Source organism: Schistocerca serialis, chromosome 3 (genome assembly GCF_023864345.2).
Source record: "Schistocerca serialis cubense isolate TAMUIC-IGC-003099 chromosome 3, iqSchSeri2.2, whole genome shotgun sequence".
NCBI lineage: Eukaryota > Metazoa > Arthropoda > Insecta > Orthoptera > Acrididae > Schistocerca > Schistocerca serialis.
Genome location: NC_064640.1, coordinates 263,859,439 through 263,881,148, shown reverse-complemented (window position 1 = coordinate 263,881,148; position 21,710 = coordinate 263,859,439). Strand labels below are relative to the sequence as shown.

Genomic DNA, 21,710 nt, shown 5'->3' with positions numbered 1-21,710 from the left:
TGTTTCCTGCCAGAGATATAAGATTTGAACCATTTTGCAGCATTTCCAGCATTTCCAGCCACAAATTTCTTTGCATCTGTAAATACTTGAAAGTCGGAGGATGTCAAATCTCATAAAATGATGGAGGTTTCAGCAATATTTTCTACTTTGTTGGACCAGAAGAATCTTGTAGTATTTCCCAGTTATTTGTTTGCACCTTAATAAGATATTAACAAGAATTATTTTTTGCTGCCCTAAAAGCACTGTCTATAACCTTTCTTCTAGATGTAACTGACTTTGTTGTCTCTGGTCAAGGCCACAGGTTTCCACCACATGCTTTCACTACAGTTTAAAGTATGGTGTGAAGTGCTGCACTTGCGTCTCATCCATGGTAACCAACTGATGAACACAATTAATTGCGTTCTTTTTCAAAACGGTCCAAACATTTGTTTCTGCATTTACTTTTTGTTGGAATTCAACGAATGTAACAACTGCCTTTCACAAAGTTTTCTCATTTAAATGTATCATACTAATTTCTTGTCTGTGGCATTAGCTATCTCTGATACCTTCAATTATGTATCATCCAGTACTATATTATGTGCTTTCTTGGTGTTTTCATCTGTAGTTACTATTTTCAAGCCTCTTGCTGTAGATCATTTCATGAGAAGTGCAGCAAGTATGACTTACTTCACATGTCTTGGCTGTTGAAAATTAAAAACAGACTCATAAGTCTTATTAGACAGCTTTGTGTGATTTTCCTTTAGTGTCAACTGGTACAAATCTATGAATTATATGATGAAACAGAATTCCAGTTTATTCAGTTGAACCAAACACAAATAATATGACTACACTAGACTCTCACTAATCCAGCCATTCCTGGCACATATGGGTGCCAGATTAACAGAAGTGCCGAATTATTGAGTGTCTGAAATTTGTTTTATTCATTTATTTTGTTTTTTATTTATTTTGAAAACATAGGGTATATAATGTACTGTACTTTATTAAACTGGATGATACAATTTTAAAACATAGAGGATATACTTTATTAAATCCAAAAATACATTAATTTTCAAAGAAAACTTAGTCCTTGAGTGTATACTGTACATAATTATAAAGTCATATCACTCACTATGAACCATGTCCCTAATTTTTAACTGTCGCAATAATGATACGCGATGGTAGAATGCTTCATCACGCAACCGCTTTACAAGCATTACTTCGGTACTGCATGTATCTGGTTGTTGCATAATGTACACCAGGAAGACCTCGGCAACTTCAGCACCAGCAGTGTGAGAAATCTTCATGCTCTCTCCTCCTGTGTCCTCTCCTTCATCACTTTCATCATTACTTTCTTGCATGCTTTTGATTATTTCTTCATCTGTTGAAGTTTGGTTCGTATCACAGTTTTCCTCATTCAGCCACTTAGTAACATCTTCATCATCAATTTCTTCTCCTCCTGGAAGGTTGTGGAACATGTCACTGAACAAAGTAATTGATAATTCTGAACTGACTTGCTCATCGCAGTCACTCACTACTGGATCCAACTCGGTGACAACGGATGGTCACAATTTTCTCCAGTTCTTCATTATGGTAGTGCTCTCCACTTTATCCCATGCTTCGGCTGCTTGGAAAACAACATCACATATGGTAATTGCTTTCCATGCCTTCAGCACAGTCTCGATAGAGTCGTTTTCACTTTCGTTTAGCAAGGAGATGAGAAGTGAATGTCGATAATGGCGTTTAGTTGATTCCAAAATTCCCTGGTCCATGGAATGAACTAGGGCTGTCGGGTGGGAGAAAGAGTGCTTGTACATGTATACCATCGGACTTTAGAGAAACATCTGAAGGATGACTGGGAGCATTGTCGGTTATAAGGATAGCTTTCAGTGGAAGCTTTTTCTTCTTTAGCTCTTTGCTCACCGCTGGTACAAACGTTTCATGTAACCACCGAGAGAATATTTGTCTGTCCATCCATGCTTTCTTCTGAGTGCAATACTGCACTGGTAGAGTATTTGTGTCAGTGTGTTGAAAACAACATGGATGTTGGGATTTTCCAATCACCATAAGCGGTAGTTTATGACTCCCATTTGCATTACAACACACCATTAATGCTATGCACTGTTTCTGTTGCTTGTAACCATGAGCTTCCTTCTCATTCTTGGCAGCTAATGTTTTTGAACGAAGCATCTTGTAAAAGAGTCCTGTTTCATCAGCATTATACAAGGCATCAGCAGTTAAATCTTCTTCCTCTATTACCTTCCGTATCTTGCTTGCAAACTCATCAGAATCCTTATTGTTAGCTGAGCGACTTTCCCTGGTGACTGTCAGCCACCAAATGCCATGCTGTTTTTTTCCAGTTTGATAGCCAACCTTCGTTCACTGCAAACAAGTTACTACCACCAAGCTGTATGTTAAATGCAGTTGCTTTTTCCTTTATAATCACGCCACTGACTGCAATTCCTTTACTGAGCTGTTATGTGAACGATCTATTAACAGCTATGTCCAGGTCTTCATTCTCACTCTTTCGCATAACCTTCTGTTTTTCCACATCACTATCCATTTGTGTTGAGTACTGTGGAATAACATCTTCTTTCTTTCCGATGTCATAAATAATTGCACGTCCAACGCTGAACTCTGCAGCAATGGCTTTCTGTGAAGAACCTTGATTTAACTTATCTAAAATTTCGAGTTTCTGCCAGGGTGAGAATTTGCTCTTTGCCCTTATAGCAACACTTCAAGGACATCTAGGACCAACTGAGAGCTGTTTGGACTTATAAATTCATAACCAGTTTGTATTTACTATGATACAAGTGTTAAGAGCTTGCTGACTGAAATAATTAAACACTGACAGCTCACAAGAAATAATTAAACACTGACAGCTCACAACATAAAGAGTACAAGAGCCTTTTGTATACAGTTTGATGTGTCAAATATAGGGTGGCCAAATTCTTTCCACAGTTCTTGTACGAAAAGAGAGATTTATCTGCAGATCTAGTGATCTGGTTTTCCTTATACTAACCTCAAGCTTCATGGGTTGTACCTAAATCATTTCACATGCACTCAATCAGGTATATGGAAAAACAATAAGGCACACACCTGTATAAATGTAAGTTTTATCAGTATACTTCACTTGTGATGCAAATTTTTAGAAGTATGCATTTTACTTAACTTCCTTGCTCAATTTCAATATAGGAACTTGTTGTAACACATAAACTACATGTTAACAAGCTATAAAAAATTGAAAAGCCGATTAAAAGATATTAGTAGCTTATGAGTGGAACTAAGCACAGGTAGATAACAGCACAAAACTATAACTTGCAGCTAGAATAGTACACAGAATAAGGAACTTTTTTTAAGACGACCCTGTATACAATCAGTGAAGGAACATTCATACAGTAGTGGCAATGACAAGGAAGACATTACTGATAGTAATACTGAAAGATTCATCCTATTATTTGCTTACACTGATACATCTACATCTCATTTACAGAAAACCTCTATTCCAATAACTTCAGTGCTGATGAGACATTTAACATTAACTGCTCTTCCTTTTCTTTTATAGAAATAAAGCAGAATGGGAGAACAGTATTTTAAATCTGACAATTGTTAATCCTGAAGTTTACATTTGATATCGCAGTAGGGACATGACATTCAAAATTAATAAACTTTGGACACCATGCAACAATATCTATGTTGCATTATAATAACCGTAATTGGAAACATTATGTTATTGAGTGGGAAATTAAAGCTGAAATAATTTGTAATCAAATGAGAAATAAAGAGGTTTGTTAATTTGAGCTAAACAACAAAGTAACATAAAACATATAATTTTTGTATGAAATATTGATTAAGTATCAAACTGGAAATTTCTCTGATAATCACACTGAATCATTAGCCAAATCCTCAAGTAAAATCACCTAGTTTTCATTTGGTCACTTTAACACTCTGCAATGTGAGTACTGATACATCAAAACTACAGGACAACTTAGTAGATTAGTAGATGAAGAATGTGATAAAATTAACAAATAAAATAATTCTAGTTTTGGGTCATAATTTTTTAAATTTGATGTTTCAATTCAGTTAAATCTATATTAAAGGGACAAACTGTCAGGTTATTGTTATTATTCAAAACAAAAGTTTTCAAAACAGTTGTCGACTCTGTTAAAAAAGAAAAAAGCCAAATTCCAGACTGTTCATACAACTCATATCAAAGTGCTTCTATAAGGTTAACTTCATAATACTGTTGCAGTCCATTCAGTCACAACTGGCGAGCGACACAGCTGTGGTAATAAAAGGTGATCTTAAAATACTCTTTTCACTGCATATTACGTAATGATCAATGTATTATGAGTCCATACTTGTATAGGGTCTTTGGGTTTCTCAGTTTTGATATCATTCTCATTGTTTATTTCCAGAAGCTCTTTGGCAAATTTACATAAAACAGCCAAATATGTAACTTCCCTTAAATTAAAAAAAAAAAGTATAATTTTACAAATAAAAATTTTATAAATGACAGAACCAGTGTTTTTAAAACTACCACCAAGATTTAAAACAACATTGTCATAGTACAATATAGAAAGGATAATGTTACAGGGCAGCAATTTAGATAGCAGTTTCAATGACTCTGCGAATTTCCAATTTTCCTTCCTCATCAATGTTGTGATTTTTCATTAGCTCTTAACTCTATTTTTAAGAAGTTTAAAGAACAGCTAATAATATTACTGAGCTAATAACATGCTTTTAAAACAATTTTTTTTTTTTTTGGTAGAATTTGAAGGATACATGATGCAATGGGGCTAAATACTGTATAGCAGTAAGCCGGTTGGAAGTTACCAGAAATTCATATTTTAATCCCGGAAATTTTTCTACTTTTTTAATTTTTTTAAAAAGCTGCCAGAGAATCTACAATAAATGTCCCAAGATAGCGTTATTTATAAACAGCAGTTCTGTCGTTATGGTATTGGGTACACACAGCCAGTTCAAACTAAATCTAAGCAGAACTAAAATCATTAATTCTGAGTAAAATATGAATTAGAATGACAAATTTGATGCCAGCTGAAATATTACACTAACAAATGTTAAGAAGTGAACAAAGATTGTTAGATAAATATGGATTAAGCATATTACATTTGCGACATGCATCATTACAGTATTTGTAATACTACATGTATATACCTGTGTGTGTGTGTGTGTGTGTGTGTGTGTGTGTGTGTTGTACGACGACAACAATGACGAGGAGGATGATCATGATGATAGAAGGGAGAGGGTGAAGCCCAGTGCTGGCACATAGCCAACTCCTCGCAAATTGCACCAAGGAGGGCACAAAGCTTTACGTCCCCATTCGACGGACAGATCACCATCAACAGTTTCACATGCTGTCACTTAATGAGACACTGTGGAAAGGTTTGGTATTTAAAACAGGACACTGGTGCAAATTTTGGTGCTCAGGAACTTAATGCTACTACCTCTCCTCCGCTTACTGACCAAACATTGGCAGTGAAAATTCTTTCCACAACCTGGATTCAAACTGGCTTATCACCAGTTCAAGCAGAGTAAAATATTATGACTAAAGTGAGCTGCAACAGGTAAACTGAAAACTTATAGTTTCTCCTATGAACCAGATACACCAATTACAGCAGCATGTAGTTGCTTCATATGGAGGCTTTAAAATATTTCCTACAAGTATTTTAGTAATGCTATTTTATTGTAGAAAAATGTCAGTTGCCAGCTACAGAGAAGAAAATGTTTTACGAACTTACAATTGAAGCTAGAAAGACAGATTAATATGTAATACTTCTGCGTGTATAATTGAACAGTACGGGCAGTAAATAACTACCGTAAACAACTTGCTTCAAGTGTCACAATCTTACACATTTTGGCAATTACTTTGACCAGTTATCATGGATGGGTGAATTATCAACACTGATTATCTGCTAGCACTGTTGTACAGATGATTACAAAGATTAAAAATTCATGAGAAACAAAACAAAAATTCTTGCTCCAGAAAATACCTGAATTACTTTCAGTGCAAACATACTGTATTAGGATAGAAACTGCAGATGAGCTTCTACTTAAATTTAAAATGTATTGTTCAAAAATTACCACTTGAGTATGTTTTTCTGACTGAGGTACGGTCAAGCCACCATTATGAAGAACAAAATAATATTTTTTTTTTCAATTCTTCAGCCAGAAGGGGAGGAGGAGGAGGGAACAAAATAAAACTTCCAAAATTGAGAAGGTGTGTGATGTTATTTCAGTGATTAAAAAACTGAATCAAATTTACAAAGAACTTGGCAGTACAAGCCCACTTATCAGGATGACATTCCACCCCCTCTGGCCTGGCTGCATGTACTGATTCAGCAGGGAAGAGTGTCATAAAGCCATTATATGCTCTCCAAAGGCAAGCTGGCCCACAACTGTTGTAACTGGTGCTTGATATCCCAGATAATCATCCTAAGTCAGAGTTGACATTGAACTTGGTCTCACATGTTCTATCGGGGACAGATGTTGGAATCTTGCTGACCACATGAGTACATCAACATTGTCCAGACAGTTCAAAGAGGCAGAGTGCCGTGTGTGAATAAGCCTTGTACTGTTGGAAAATGGTACTACGATACTGTTGCATGAGAGAAAACACCTGAGGATGCAGGATGTCTGTGACATACTGTTCTGCCATCATAGTGCCCTCAATCATGACCATCTGTGACCTGAAGTCACACTCAATGGCTCCCCACACCATGACACCAGAGATAACACTGCTGTACCTCTCCAAAATATTGGAAGAGTGGAACTTCTCCCCAGGTAACCACCACACTCACCAATAACCATCATTCGGAGTAGTGAAGAACCATGATTCATCACTGAACACAATGTGATACCATTCATCAGTAGTCCATGCTTCCCTGCCACAGTATCACTTCAAAATCAGCCATTTGTGTTGTGGTGCTAACAGCAGCCTACACAAGGGACAAAAATTCCCTATTTGTCTGCTGCTAGTCTCCAACCAATGGTGCAGGATGACACAGTATGTTGCAAGGAGTCCATTACATGTTCTCAGATGGCAGGCACCAATGTGAAGGAGTAATGATGCCCTTGGTTTATTGATACAATGATCCTACCTTCTGGTGGGTGGTGAGAGGAGGCCAACTGGAACCTTGATGACAAGTTTAACTGCCCCCACATTCCCATACAGTCCAACATCAGACCACTGTCACATCTGAATGCCGTATAAATCTGGATATTGTACAATTCAACCATTCGGTCGGCTATATGGTGAGCCAAAACAAGGCTCATTTCGAAGTGTTTCTCTGTTAATAATTGTGTCTCACATGAGTATGCAGCATCTTCATGTCCTTCACAGTGATCTCTCAACATACGATGCTGCTCACACTCCTTATACTACCTACACACCTGGTGAAAACATTGAACACAAGTAACACTAATGCACCAGTTACAACAAAAATTCTGGTGAGGCAGACAGTAACACCCATTAAAAATACTAATGTAAAAGTGATACTTTTGGTTCCTCATTGAGGTTGTAATTTGGCAGAGTGTACAATACTTACTGTATTGATCCATTACACTTCAGTTAGCATCTTTGATTCCACGGTTGTGTATTCTACTCACTCACTGTGTGCATTGACTGAATTGTATATTTGTATGTGTCCTTTTGTATGAACTTTATTTTTACTTCTATTTCTTGTCTACGCAACTTTCAGTTAATTATTCAGTTTTGTTATATGATTTAGTAGTCCAAAGAACATACAAGGTGTGATCAAAAAGTAATAGGAATTTTTTTTAAGTTCATGGGCTTTGTATATCAAATTTTCAATTTTTAAATCTTTTTGGTACACATGTTCCTGAAGTATCTTTGCATTTCCAGCTGTTTTGAATAGTTAGTTTATTGTTGACAGTCAAAAAGTTATATGTGTTTTTGAGTGCTGGACAAATTTTTACTTTTTAAAAAGATGGATCGAAGAATTTGCATTAATTTTTGCTTGAAAAATAGAACAAAATGCAGCACCACTATTGCATTGTTGACTGTGGCTTTTGGCTAAACTACAATAAATAAGACAAGAGTTTACGAGTGGCATAAACATTTCAAAGAGGGTTCAGAGGATGTTGAATATGACAAGTGTCCTGGAAGCCCTTGCACATCAATTACTGATGACAGTGAGGAAGAAGTAAAGAAAATGGTTCTGGAAAATCACAAAATCACCATCAGGGGATTGCTTATGATGTTGACATATCCTTTGGTTCATGCTAATCGTTTTTTTTCTTTTTCTTATGTTCTGGACATGAAACATATAGTAACAAAGCTTTTTCTGAAATTCTGGAATTTTGACCAAAAATTACATCATGTAGGCATCATTCAGGAATTTCTGAATGAAGCAGACAATGATCCAGAACTTCTAAAGAAAGTTATAACAGGTGACAAAACATGGGTATGGATATGACATTAAACCAGGGTCCAGTCATCCCAATTGAAACTACCTGAAGAGCCAAAACCAAAAAATATTCGACTAGTTCCGTCATATGTGAAGGTTCATCTCACTGGTTTCTTCAATTACAATGGAACAGTGCATCATGAGTTCCTACCTTATGGTTGTACAGTCTATACAGAATACCATCTGGGAGTTATGTTCTTTTTGCATGAAGCTATCTAAAGAAAACGATCAGAATTGTGGCAAAACCACTCACAGAAATTACATCATAATAATGCTCTTGCTCACATGTCAATGCCTGTTCATAATTTTTTTGGCAAAAAACATAACCATTACATTGTCTCAGCCACCGTATTCCCAATACATGGCTTCCTGAAACTTCTTTCTGCTCCTGAGGCTGAAGAGAATGATGAATGGGTGTAATTTTGCCACCACTGACAAGATAAGATTAGAATCGCTAAAGGACCTGAACACCATAATAACAAAAAGTGAATTTCGGAAGTGTTTCCAAGATTGGAAAAAATGCTGGCACAAGTGTATTATATCTGTGCGGGACTACTTTGAAAGGAACAAAATTGATGTTGATCAATAAATAAAGATTCCTTACAAAAATTGTGTATTACTTTTTGATCACATCTCGTACATGTAACTGTCAACATGCCAATAGTTCTAGAATTGTATCTTCTTTTTTTTAATACTAAAAACTGCACCTGCAACACAACACTCTTCATACACATTAATTTTGATAGTAATAAAATGTTCAAAGTAATTAATCTGTATTCAAAAATATTAGCTGAAAGTACTGCTAAGGAATGTAAAATAATACAATTTCTTATGAAACTGTAAAATATCTGGACTGAGATTATAACAACAAATTTATTGTAATATATCATAATTCATGAAGCGTATAACCTGCTGCAAAATTATAATTTTTCATTGTGAATTAGTCAATATAATCTTTTCAAAAAAGTAAACTAGTACATGTGATTACTGAGAAGGTATTTAAAGATGACTTGGCAGAGACCACATGAGTAGTCTTTGGGCAATATTTATAGGGGCAGTCTTTGTGAGTTCAGCTGGAGTTCAGTCTGTGTCAGTCAGCATAATGTTTTGTGAAGATGGATGTAAACTTTTTTGGTTTTGTCAATATACTGAAAGTAAAAAAAATGAACATCTCCAGTAGATTATTTAGTAGTCAGAGTGTCAATTCATGTTCTGAGTCGCAAATATTGTTCTCAGTTACAACAGTTTTATCAGCTGCAAAGAACAGAAAAATGAGTTAGAGCCCAAAGATAATAAAGTAAAAGATAAGCTGAATTCAATTAATTGGATTGTTAAAAGGTATAATTCCTTGTTGCTATCATTGAGTCTTTTGTCCAATTTCTTGCCATTTCTTTAATAATGCCTTAAGCTTCAAAATGAATACCAAATGACAAGAACAAACAAATCAAATGTAGTTACAAATGACTGTGAGGCAGGAATTAACCATTCTTAACATCAGCTCACATACAGAGATATCTATCAAGCACATGCTACAGTTATCTTTATCATTTTGCAGGAAATTATACTTAAAACATACAAACAAATGAGAATCCTTTTAAAATGCTGTGGTTAGCAAGGCTTGCAATTGCTTATAGCCAACTGCAGTACTCAGAACTTGGCTTCGCAAACCCTATATTAGAATTTACCACACTACTTGTACAAATAACACCAACTTCTGACTGATATTTACTGTCCAAAGCAAATGTCACATTTAAAACAAATAAATGCCACTACAGAGTTGAAATGCCACTACAAACATAAGATAATTAGCAAATAGCAGAATGCTGGTGCACAACATAGCACAATACAGTGTAAAACACACACTTTTTTTGTAAATTGTTGCTTGTAAAATAAAATAAAATAAAAATAAAAAAATAAAAATAAAAAAAGAATTTGTTAGTCACTTATAACAGACACAGCACATCACTACAGCAGCTGCATAGCTGTGATACAGTGTTTCACTAAGAAGAATACACACAAAGTAAAAGGTATCTGCGATGCTTAATAACAGAGAAAAATAAAGAAGAAATGCAATGGTTCACTAAAAGGTTTCGAAAACACTAGTTTCTAATGGCAGTGTACACAACATGCTCTACAAAATTCTCATATTTTATTTTTCAGTTCTGGGAAAATCTCCTCATCACAAACAAGTAAAATAGCATCACAGCCACAATGAAGTTGGAAACCTTGGAATATTGGTCATATATCACAGAGAAATGGGAAAAGAAATGCTGAAATCTTTAACTATCACATACAAGAAATCAATAAAACTCTCGATGCCACAAAGATCATTCCCTCTGCAGTAAAACCAAACAGTTACTAACATCACAGGTTTGTAATTACACTGTCATGACAACAACACAGACATATTCCATGATAGCAGACAAAAAACACACACATCTTCCAGAAACATTGAAAATGAACACACCATACTAAAAAATTTGAATAGTTTGAATCAAGATCTGTGCTAAGGAATATAAATGAAAAACATCAATATTAATGCTGGATGCTTACCATATTTTCTTAAAATGAAAGGGACTGAACAAAAGTTGCATATACAAAATAAATTAATAAGAAAAACTAATTATTGGGAACAGGCTGACTAAAATCCTACATCCACATAATGCAATTCTTTTTAGACTGCACAGATACATAGAAAGCCATGTAAGAAATCACAAGAGTAACATAATGCACACCGAAATTAAACTGAGGAATAACACTTACAATTTTAAGAGGCACTTTCATATTTTACTTACTTTTCCTATTGCATCCTATAAGGAAAATAAGGTAAATTAAAGATTAAAACCTGAGGAAAATATAATCACTATTTCAAATTGGTTTGTTAAAAACTGATGTGAACACAGTTCATTAATTATAATAATCTACTGTAGTACTGTTGTTGCATTTGACCAAATGGCATCTATGGCTTAATTAACAAAAAGAAAGTTTTTCTTTTCAAATCACATGATTTTGATTACTATGTTGTAACAAAGTCAAGCCAATGAGCAAAGGACAGAAATGTAGAAAAAAGCAGATAATGCTGAACTTTCAGACAAAGTTGAGTACTAGAGGAAATAATATATATATATTTTCCACATGGGAAAAATATATCTAAAAACAAAGATGATGTGACTTACCAAACGAAAGCTGGCACGTCGATAGACACACAAACAAACACAGACATGTCTGCTTGTGTCTGTATATGTGTGGATGGATATGTGTGTGTGTGCGAGTGTATACCCGTCCTTTTTTCCCCCTAAGGTAAGTCTTTCCGCCCCCGGGATTGGAATGACTCCTTACCCTCTCCCTTAAAACCCACTTCCTTTTGTCTTTCCCTCTCCTTCCCTCTTTCCTGACGAAGCAACCGTTTGTTGCGAAAGCTAGAATTTTGTGTGTATGTCTGTGTTTGTTTGTGTGTCTATCGACGTGCCAGCGCTTTCGTTTGGTAAGTCACATCATTTTTGTTTACATGACACTGGTGCAAGTAGCAATCTCGAACAGGGTGGGTAATGGAAAAAATGGAGATGGGAATGAAGGAATGAAGAGAGGGAGGAATGGTATAGATGAATGTTGTGCTAAGATTGTGATGGTATAGAACACGTAGCTCAATCCAATGGCAATCAAGGGACAATGCTGCAGGAAGAAACATACAGAAAAAAACAGGAGGAACTACTACTGAAAGTACCAATGGAAAGTCACAGAGCAAGACACAGAGACAGGGCATAGGAGGATTGAGTAGATTAGAAAAGAAACAAGGGAAGTGAAAACCAATACAATGGTAGTGGTTGTAGTGTCCTGCAGTCGGCAGGAAAGAACTAACAGTCAATTTGAACACACTTTATTATAATTAAAGAAACACGCCTTCTTGGCATACACTAAGTGTTAAATGCAAGAACAAACAGAAAAACCCCACAACTCTTGTGGTGGCAAACCAGATAAGGAAACAAGACAATGGAAGAAAATACTGACCGAAATCTACTCTACAAAATACAGCATGCTATCACAATGCTACAACGAGTGAATACAATGCTAGGGCCAGCGTAAGTACTGACTGGATTTGTTCCTAGCAGTTGATAAACTCTGATGGTCTAGGCATGCTAATGAAGCCAGGTCGACAGAGTGCTACATGAGTCATATGAGTTTCGATTGGTGGAACCCTGTCACATGTTGTCTGGCGAAGTAGTTACATGTTTATTTGGAAAGTCTGTTATTGTTTCTGTCTGCTGGCAATGTTTCTCTACGTGCTCCTGAAAAGGAGTCAGTAACCCATCTTGTGTGTTGATTGTGCGGGCCCTCTAACAATAAGGGGCCGCTACGACATTTCTCCCCATGGGGAAAAAAATGCACAGCACCATAAACATCCACAGAAGTAGGGGCATCCTGGTCGATGTCCATGGGTTTGTGGCCGGCAGGTGCGAGCGGCGGCGGTGCAGCACGGGCAGCTGGCAGCGGAGACAGCTGTTGAGGCAGAAGCGGAGGTTCCGCCACAGGGTGATCAGCAATAGGCACTAGCAGCTCCCCCGGGGCATTGTGGTCCACCAGATGGGGGCGGAGCTGGTTGAGGTGCCAGCAGGCGGCGGAACTGTCAGCCCACCAGAGAGAAGCCATCGCCCGGTCGCAGAGCTCAGTGATGACCACAAGTGCCCAATGTGCCCATGGATGAGAGAAGGTCCGCACCCAGATCTCCTGCCCGATGCAAAAGGAGTGCGCCGGTGTGTGGATAGAAGGGTGAGAAGTCTCAGGAACCAGGGCAGATAAGGGAGAGCGGAGAGGTCAACTGTGAAGTATCTCTGCTGAACTTTTACCAGCATGGGGGGCGGCACAGTATGTAGCCACAAAAAGAAGCATGGCCTCCTCCAGCAGGTGGTGGCTCAGCAGCTTATCGAGTTGGGTCTTGAAGGTCCGCACAAAATGTTCTGCCGGGCCATTTGATGCAGGGTTAAATGGGTTGGTATGGACGAGGGAAATACCACTGGCAGTACAGAATTGCTTAAACTTGGTTGAAGTAAACTGTGGACCGTTATCCATACCAATCATTTTGGGGAGGCCCTCGACAGCAAAGAGTCAGTGGAGAACTTTGATAGTCTCAGCAGAAGTGGTGTTCACCATGCAGGAGAGATAAGGGTATCCCGACACGGAGTGAATCAGTATGAGCCACTGGGAACCATGAAATGGCCCTGTGAAATTCAAATGGAGAGGTCCCCACAGAGCAGCTGCATCCAGTTACAAAAAATACTGGCGCGGGGGAGCTGCCTGATATGTTTGAGATGTGGTGCAGGCTGACACGAGGGAGGCAATGTCTTTATCCAAACCGCGCTAATAAAGGTGTCTGCAGGCCAACTGTTTGGTGAGGAGGATGCCCCAATGTCCTGCGTGGAGGAGTCAAGGACATGGTGGCACAAGATTTGCAGTATGACCACCCAGGGAACGTCGGAATCACTATGCAAAAGGATGACGCTACTGCGGAAAAAGAGACTGTGCCAATGATCCCAAAAATGCTGGACCTCTGCATCACGGACACTACGACGGCTGGTCGGCCAACCCACAGCGATTTGGCGGCACAGAGGTTGCAGCGTTTGATCCTGAGCAGTAGCCCGCTGTACCACATCAGCATCCAATGGAAGTGCAACCAGAGCTGCATCCATGTCTGGTTCCACATGGAAACAAACCAAGGGAGAGGCGTCAAACTCATGTCCATCCCGGCAGCCAGCCAGGACAGAATATCAGTTTTTGCATGCCATTCAGAGGTGTGGTAGACAATATCAAAGTCGAACGTCACCAGGAAGAGCACCTAACGCAGGAGGTGGCACACCGTCCAGTGGCCACAGCAGCACCCAGGTGAAATAAAGAAACCAAAGGCTTGTGTGGTCGGTCTGCAGCATGAAATGACGACCATACACAAAATCGTAGAATTTTGTCAGTGTGAAAACCAGTGCCAAAGCTTTCTTTTCAATATGACCATATTTGGTTTGAGCATCAGTCAATATTTTTTATGCAAAAGCCACCAGCCTCCCAACACCGTCAACCACTTGCAAGAGGACCGCACCCAGGCCATAGTCTGAGGCATTAGTGGTGACAGTGAGGGATAAGAAAGGATTTTAAGCAGCCAGACAAGCAGGGCAGGAGAGAGCTGACTTGAGACGTGTGAAAGCCTGCTCACACACCGTATCCTAAACCCAATGCGCACCCTTGAACAATAATCCAGTCAGGGGCACCCCTCGGCAGTGTGGGGGTATAAATCGCCGATAATAGTTGATTTGTCCAAGGACAGATAGCAGTTGCTTCACATTGGTGGGAGGAGGCAGGTTTTGAATCACCTTGATATACTCCTTAGAGGCATGTAGGCCATGGGTATCAATTGTGAACCTGAGATAGCTGACCTCTCACGCAAAAAAGTCACACTTTTCTTCCGGCAATGCACGTTAGCCTCAGAAAAAAAGCTGAAACAGCTGATCCAGCTTGTCCATGAGGTCCACCGTGGATGAGCCACTGACGCTGAAATCGTACATATAATTGGCCACCCTGGTCACCTGGCTCGTGAGGTGTTTCAAATAACGTTGGAAAATGGCAGGGGTGCTGGCAATGCCAAACAGGAGGCTGTTGTACCGGAAAAGCACACACAGGGTATTGATGACTAGGATCTGCTGCAATTCCTCATCCAACGACAGCTGCAAACAAGCGTCACGTAAATAAATTTTGGCAAAAATGGCTGAGCCCGCAAGATGTGAGAGTATGTCATCCACCTATGCGACAGGATAGGCATCAATGATGGACTGATTATTGACTGTGTCCTTAAAATCACCACAGATGTGTAAAGCACAATTCTCTTGACTATCACGATAGGCACTGCCCAGCAACTGTGCACGACGGGAGAAAGGATGCCTTCGCCTTGTAAGCGGCGAAGTTCCACCCAGAGACTGTCTTGGGAAGCATAGGGGATATGGCAGGCCTTACAAAAATGAGAAACAGCAGAGGGAAGAGCTGAACATGCATGGTGAAACCCTTCACCTCTGATGTGGAGGAACAGAACAACGTTTCGTATTTGCTGTGCGATGGTGCGAAGAGGGTATCCGATGAAGGAATTGACACCATCTGTACTACGTCCTGCACTGATAATCCCAGATGACCAAAAATGTCCACACCCAGAAGGTTAGTAGTGCTGGGGGATCTGATCACCAAAAACTGAGTGGTGAAGAAACAACCACTGTAAGAGATTTGTGTGGAAAAAATGCTGTCGACTGATATAGAGTGATTACTGAAACTGCACAAGGTGCCAGTGTACAGGGATAAAACTGGCGAGCAGAAACGTTGGTATGTGGCACCATCCACAACAGAAACAGATGATGCCATGTCAGTTTGGAAGACCACCGGAATATGGGCAACCTCCAAGGTAAGGAGAAAACAAGCACCCAACTGGGGAATGATGGAGAATACTTGGCCATCAATGGAATGTGAGGCTTCCAGACCCTGAAGTGGTGATTTTTGATGATCCTGTGCATCCGTAGGAAGTGTGGCATCTACGCGATGTTTCTGAGAAGCCTGACACACCACAACGATATGGCCAGCTCGGCTGCAAGACGTACATCTTGCTAGCTGGTGGGGACATTCCGACCGTTGGTGAGTCTGGAAACGGTCCAGACAGGATGGAAGCTGTGTGAAAGACTTCCTGTCACGGAGTGGACCAACAGATCAACGAGGCTCCCACTTGGTGCTAGGCAACTGGTGAGCCACGAAAACAGCTAGACCAAGACGTGGTGGTTGTAACCGGGGAGACTGTTCAAATGCACGAATGATCAGCAGAAAGGTGTCGAAGGGCAGGTCCTGTAACTTCGAACTATCAGCCCGAAGACCCTCGTCTGGTGCATGAAACACCACCATATTGTGAATTGACAAAGAAGCATAAGACTGCTTGCAGGCAACATTGGCACACCGGAATTTACAATCGTGGGAGAGACCCTGGAGCGTCATAATCCACTCCCGATAAGTCTGAGCTGGGGACTTTCGACAAGAAGAGAAAGTCTGATGGTTGGAGGTGACGTGTATTTGTGCATCAAAGTAGTCAAAAAGGCAGACCTTAATGTGAGAAAATGAGAGATCTCGAGGTGACTGCTCAGGGTTCAATTGTTGAATTAAACGATACACCTGTGTACTGACTGTTGCTAAAAAAAAAGTCTTCAATTTTTGTCGTGGATCCCATGCGCCAGTAAATGTTGTTCCAACTGTTCGACATAATTTGATCATAGTTCGACGGACCTATCTAAAGCCAGAAACATCGGTGGAGCCATGTGCAAAGTGTTCAATTTACTTGCGATCGAATCAACTCTATGAGCTACCTCTTGCAACGCTGGCAAGTGAGAGCAAATTTCTGAACGCGTGAGTGTTGCCGGAACCTGCTGTAGTAGGACCAAGGACTAAAGAAGCTCCTCAGAGGAGGCCATGCCATTTGGAAATGAAAGTTTTATCCTCATCGCCAATAACTGTAGTGTCTGCAGTTGGCAGGAAAGAACTAATAGTCAATTTGAACACACTTTATTATAATGAAAGAAACACGCCTTCTTGGCTTACACTAAGTGTTAAATGCAAGAACAAACAGAAAAACCCCACAACTCTTCTGGTGGCAAGCCAGATAAGGAAACAAGACAATGGAAGAAAATACTGACCGAAATCTACTCTACAAAATACAACATGCTACCACAATGCTACAACGAGTGAATACAATGCTACGGCCGGCATAAGTACTGACCGAAGCTGTTCCTAGCGGTTGATAAACACTGGCAATCTGACAGTCTAGGCGTGCTTATAAAGCCAGGTTGACAGAGTGTTACACGAGTCATATGAGTTCTGTCACATGTCGTCTGGCGAAGTAGTTCCACATTTATTTGGAAAGTCTGTTATTGTTTCTGTCTGTTTCTCTCTCTGCACTCCTGAAAGGGGATCGGCAAACCATCTTGTGTGTTGATTGTGCGGGCTGTCTAACAAAAAGGGCCGCTACGACAGTGGTGGTGGTGTTGGTGGTGGTGGTGGAGGTAGGGGGTGGGGGAGATAAAATGGAGTGTAGAGTGAAAATGAGGGGGAGGGGGAGGACAACAAGGTTAAGTGGAGTGCAGGACCAGTTGAGACCCAGAAGTTATGGGATCAAAATGTATGCGGCAGGGAGAGTACCCACATGTCCAGATCACAAATGCTGTGTTAGTACAGAAGAATCTTAATAAGATGGTTTATGAAACTGTGACTGAAGTCTATCAAACTAAGTTGCTCAGGAAGCTCAGCAGCAGCATGGTTTACCTGGTATTTGTCAACAGCTTAGTGTTGGAAGCTTGTTCCAGTACAGCACAATCTTTCCTATCATCAGTTATGTTCCTTCACCTCCCCACTCCACACCACTCTCTATCTTCTTACTGCCCACCCCATATCTCCCCATCAGGTGACAGCACTGGGAGACGAGAGAGAGAGAGAGAGAGAGAGAGAGAGAGAGAGAGAGAGAGAGAGAGAGAGAACTTGTCTGAATGATAAGTCTCTTTTTTTCCATTCCTGTCCTCTGCGTCCTATCCTCATAGCATTGGAGCTCATAGCATTGGAGACTAATGCTGTATCCTTTTACTTTTATTACACAAATTATAGTCTGTCCTGAATTTTCAATTATTTAATTAACATACTTCTAATTTGCATTTGTCATCAAATTATTAAGCTTTATTATGCATACAATTTGTGCATGATGTCCATAATTCTTTTTCAAGAGTTTAACATTTAATCAAAAGTGAAACTGTATTAAATGGATACTAGCTGAGGTCTGAAGAACTGACTATTGTCTTGCTGTAGAAACTATTCTGCCTGTTTTAAGGCCTCCATTTTAATATGGCTCGGCAGTGTTTTGTCATCAGCAGTGGATTTTCTTCCTTTCTTTTTTGCATAAGTTATTGCCTTTGGTTTCTTAAATGCTACACACTTTACTTCTGTGCATAGATATACCATACAGTTTACTTACTACTGACTAGTATTGTGGTTTTAGATATAAAAACTGCTTTTGAGACTTAGGGCCTACCTAATTTCGATTAGATGTGAAGTTTATATCTGCTTTGTGGGTATGGCATCACTTACGAACAATGTTTCTGTATGGGTAAAAATATGCACACATGTATATTCACGGCAGATGTCCAAATACTACATGACACTGCACATGTGGATGAAATGAGAAAAGATCTAACATTGTAATTAAAGTTATGTGTGATTGTCATAGGAAACAACAAAATTATATACAATAATTACAGTCCATTTACTGACAGACAAGTCCCCAACAATAAACAAGGGGACAAAATAAATTATCATTGAGGCAGCTGATGCACTCTGAGCTGAAAACTATGATGGGTGGATTTGAAATGTTTAAGAGCTGAAACTTTGTTTTATGTAGCACAGAAATCGTAAAGTGAAATACATGTACAAAGGAACAGTATATCGTACTTGGGCTTTTTTTTTTTAAGATGGTATTTATGTGAGCTGTAATTTCTGGTTGCCAAATAGGTAAGTTATACTGATGTTATTGATTATTGGTCAATCCATAACCTTGGTTTGCTTCCAGAACTTAGTATTATATTTTTTTGCAGTGATTCACAATCTAAATAATTATGTGATTACTTATTTCTGGAAGAATACAACTTCTTCAAATAATCTCAGTCCTTTAATGAAATTATTTTTTTAATATGTCTAATAAATTCTACAATAGTTACCTCACAAGTATTTATTCCTCTGTTCATTTTCTCAGTTTCTTTCATTTTTGTTACAAGACCACATTTAAGCAACTAAGTTAGCTTTACACTTTTTTCAATATGCCCTTCTTTTTTCAATATGGAGACATTCAGAGCTGCTTAGATGCTTTAAGACTAGTTTGCTGGGAAGATACTGAAGTAACTATTAAGGTTAGAACTTAAGCTGAAAGCTCCAGAGCTGATTTTCATCGCTTTATAATGTCCCAAGTATACTATTCACCATAACCACATCCTGTCCCACCTTTTACATCTAGTACTCCCTCTACAAAAACGAAGAGTTATTTTGTTGAAATGTATGTGAAACACTTGATTTAACTACTGGATAAATTTAGAATATTTTCATCATTTTCCAAGTAAGAGTTTGGATGATGGTAACATAGGTCTTGTTGGGAATCGACAGTCCAGCATCGCAGAAGGGAAATAGCAGCTTGGTTAGCTTCTAGACCAGGTATTTAGAACATTTCAGCTGCTGGAGAGCAAGGGTTTCAATTTGAGGAATGGGATGTAGGAAATTGGGACTGCATAGCAGAAATATCTTCTGGCTGGAGCAATGGTAGTTTTGGGGTGTCTGTATCATGCAAGTGTGAGGGATAGGAACTGGGTACACTTGGAGGGTCTCATATACTTCGTCACAAGCACAGCTCAATCTTGGATACTTTTGCAGGATGAGGAAACAGTGAACACCAGAATGTGACTAAATATGAGACAGGTACTCCACATTTCACAATCGGAGTGTCCTTTACACAATGACCTTGGGCACAAATATAGAAGTGGCTCAAGAACACAAGACACAAATATGACTGTAAAACTAGGTTTACACATGAGAGTTTTTCAATCTCAGAGAACTTTTATGAGTAATAAGCATCATGTAAACAGTGCTGAAGGTCAGCTCGCCAGCAGTGTCCAAGGGTGGGGAAAGATCTTACATAGCCACGCTCTGCAAGTTTAGACCTCTCTTGTAGACACCAACCTCCATCTCCCAAGAGCTGCTTGCCTTAGCTCTCAGACAAGAAAAGCTATACTGACATTGTCTGGAGAGCTGAGTGTACTTGGAGACTGCTGATCAGCCATACTGCATCCCAGATTTGTGCCATATTTCACAGTTTGCACACTACCACATCTTGGAAATATATTTTGCCATACTCGTGTACACATTAAATAGAAGCACCAAAAAAACTGTCACCTTTTCTACCTCCTAAACAAACAGCATGAGCAGTTAGCCTATTTCAGAAGTTCTAGACTTAGAACAATGCTCTGCATCAAATTTCATCCTAATTGTTACTTTACCACATATTAAAGAGAATAAACAAACCTGGTGCTAGAAATACTAGTGTCACAAGCAGTCTGTCTTAACACCAATTTATTTACACATAAGAGTATCTAGACTGGTAATTTTGGGTCCAACTATGAAGAGTATTTCTTCCCTCTCCATTGATGTCATTCTTCTAAAATTTCAATTTTGCTGTGGGCTTTCCCTCACAAGCTCAACCCTTGCATACTCATCCCACCACCTAATCTGCTCTCTTATCAAAGACAAACACAGTCATTCATGTTTCTTTCTTTGTCACTAAAAGTATCAAAAGTGCAGCCAGACGCTCTCCCATCACTACCTTTTCCTTCACACACTTAACTGCCAACAGAAAAGTCTTGTGGAGAATCATCCCTCAACTCTCACAAACACTCTCACCCTGCTGTATGTAAAAGGCTTCAGACATCTGCTCTCACAAGACTCTCAAACACTTACAGAAAGTGCTCACAAGGAACTATCAAACAGTAACTATCACCGAAAATTTGCCCCTGGTGTAAAAAACTCTACAAGTACCATCTGAGAGTACCAAACTCTATGAGTGCAAAAATTTTCACATGTATCCCAACACTTAGAGATGAGGAATAGTTTCTGAAAATTAACAGGTACTGTACCTACAAAATCCTTAACACTTTGAAGACCAACCACTTAGAAGAACGTCAGGACTTGAAAATCAGCCATTTATGCCAAATAATGGCATATATGTAATTGGCAAATATGTAATTGATATATCTTCAAGAATAACACATACTACAATAAGACAAAGTTTCTAGATTTATTTTTCATATTTACTTTAGTTCTTTGACAGACCACAAATTTTTAAATAATGATGACAGAAAGTATAATTATATTTTAAAAGAAGTATGAGGTGAGTTACTAAGCAACACGAGTAAACACTGGCTAACAAAAAGTTTTGGGTTGGTTCACCTACTCACAGTCAGGCATATGAGTGCAAGTCTAAAAATCCCAGTAAAGACAGAGACAATGACAAGGGTACAATTGGAAGGTAAATGCACTCCACTTGATAGAAATATTGGTTTAGTTGGATAATGATGAAGTTGGAGTTATTAGTTGCATGCTTCTGAATTGTCTCAACCATCATTACAACTGTTTAAATGTAAGATTTAACTCTGTTCTACAGATTACTCACAGCATATAATGTGAATGCAGCTACTG

General features: G+C 39.0%; 1 protein-coding gene across 2 annotated transcripts in view; it reads right to left on the bottom strand.

The window, feature by feature from the left end:
• LOC126470038 (C2 domain-containing protein 5) overlaps positions 1–21,710 on the bottom strand; it is a 238,690-nt gene that overhangs the window by 78,490 nt on the left and 138,490 nt on the right. The window lies entirely within an intron of this gene.